Source organism: Solanum tuberosum, unplaced genomic scaffold (genome assembly GCF_000226075.1).
Source record: "Solanum tuberosum cultivar DM 1-3 516 R44 unplaced genomic scaffold, SolTub_3.0 scf00125, whole genome shotgun sequence".
Lineage (NCBI taxonomy): Eukaryota > Viridiplantae > Streptophyta > Magnoliopsida > Solanales > Solanaceae > Solanum > Solanum tuberosum.
In genome coordinates, this window is record NW_006239052.1 from 671370 (window position 1) to 673583 (window position 2214).

The following is a 2214-nucleotide window of genomic DNA, read 5'->3' on the forward strand; positions in this document are numbered from 1 at the left end:
ATTTGAACTCTATATGATAGCCAAATACTCACTAACTAATATCAAATATAAGGTATACGTGAACGTGGAACCAAAGGAGAACGTGGACAGCTTCAACTTTAGAACGGATACATATTCCAAGTAAGTACATATAAAATGTACCATAGAGCAAGCAGAGATCTTGTGAGGTAACATTATAGTCTAACACAATGGGAGTAATAACCAATAAAGGGAACATATGAACATGTGACCAGATGACATATATCTATAATTGAAGCAAGTTGGCATGATATGGGCAGATTGTATATCTAACATATAAATATATGTACCATGTGTAATCTATGATCCTTTTGATTTATATAAGGGAAATACGTGACAAGGGTACTTTGACGATGAAACAAGTTTGAACCTTGCATGCTAATACTTGGTAGAGTAAGCACATACATTTAGTAACAAACTCATATTAGAGTACTCACTTAGAAAGCTTACTTTTTGTAATGCAAGTGTTGGATTCATGCCAAAGAAATAGGAAATCGAATAGCCTTACATACCTTATCCTCTGACCAATAGAACTATCACGATTCAGCCTCCCCTTTTAGGTTTTAATCTACAATATAAGTCATGATAAACTACAATTAGCAGCTATCACACCGTGAGCCCTGTAAAACAGTAGCTAACATTGACGGATAATGAGCCCATACAGCCCTTAAAATAATGTGTATCACCACACCCTCCTTCTCTGCCCAATAAATATATTATATATCCTTTTCCAAGATTACCTAAGCTGCACCAACAAAAATACACATAAAATAGCCTCAAATATTCTTTATCATACAACCAATTATTGAACTCATCACCCCCTTGAGTTCTTTCTGACAGCACACCCATAATTCCTCACTCAAACTCATACATAATGAGGAAGAAAATGGAGCAGTCACCTTACATCAATTTCTGCAACTTCTCGTTATAACTTGAATTCCTCTAGAACTTCAACTTCTCCTTCACACTTAATCATAGAAGAAGAAGAAAAGTATCTTAACATTTTAGGAAAGTGAGTAGTAGCTTGTGGGAACTTCTGCCTTCTACTTATAATTGAGCATGAATAACATGTTTTCTAGTCTTTCATGGGAGAATTAAGCTAAATCCATAAGTATTTCTCTTACCTTGGTTTGCAGATATGAGGGTTTCTTCAAGAACCCTAGAAGGAGCTTTAAGGCTGCTACTTTAATCCTTAAGAGAAAAGAGAGAAAGAGCTGGAGTTAATTCTCAATATTGTGTTAAATTTGAGTGAGAATAGCAACCAATATATATTTTATTGAGCTTTCTTCACCTTTAAGAATATCCTCTAGAGCCTCTTCTTTTTTTGGTCCATTTTCAGCCACTAATTGATCAAGTAGGTGATGCACCTGCTTATGTGCATCAAGTAGCTCAAAAGGTCAAATTAGGTGATGCACCTACTTGTTTTCACTTAGGCTTAAATATATTGGGCCTTGGCAAATTTGGCTACTGGGCTTTAGTTTCATTTTTCTTTTATTTAACTTAATATGGGCCTCAAGTGAGTCCATTAGCATAGGCCCAAATCTGATCCATAAACCTTGGCCTTTTTAACTAGATCCATATAGCTCAAGTAGGTGATGCACCTACTTGGTCTTTTGGACTGGTCAGTAAGTCAAAGTAGGTGATGCACCTACTTGTCACCTATTAGCTTAGTTAAGTCAAGCAAGCAGCTCACTTATTTTATTCCATTTTCTAAATATTAATCCCTTTTGCTTTAACTTAGCTCTTAACTTTCAACTTTAAGCTCAATTACCACCTTACTATCTCGAGTTTAAATACTCCCGTTGGAGTTAACTTGAAGTACACATGCTGAAACGTGCAAGGCAGCACATTACCTTCCGAGCTAGTTTAAACCAATGTTAATCATATAAGAAACATGGTCCCTCGCCTATACTATAAGGAAATGTCAAGTATCACAAGAATAGAACAAGCATATGCATAATATAGGTTGTTATATACACATAGATTGTGGGGTGGTACACCCTCGACCAACAACTACTGGACCAAGACCACGACCAACTCCACGGTCTGTGGTCCCTTTCACGGTCCATGGAAGTGGTCGTGGTCAGCCCCACCAGATTTTTAAGTAGGGTTATTTTGGTATTTTTCCCTATTCGTTGGACACCTATACTACGTTGTTTAACCCCTAAACTACTTGGTTTTGGTCAATTATTCACC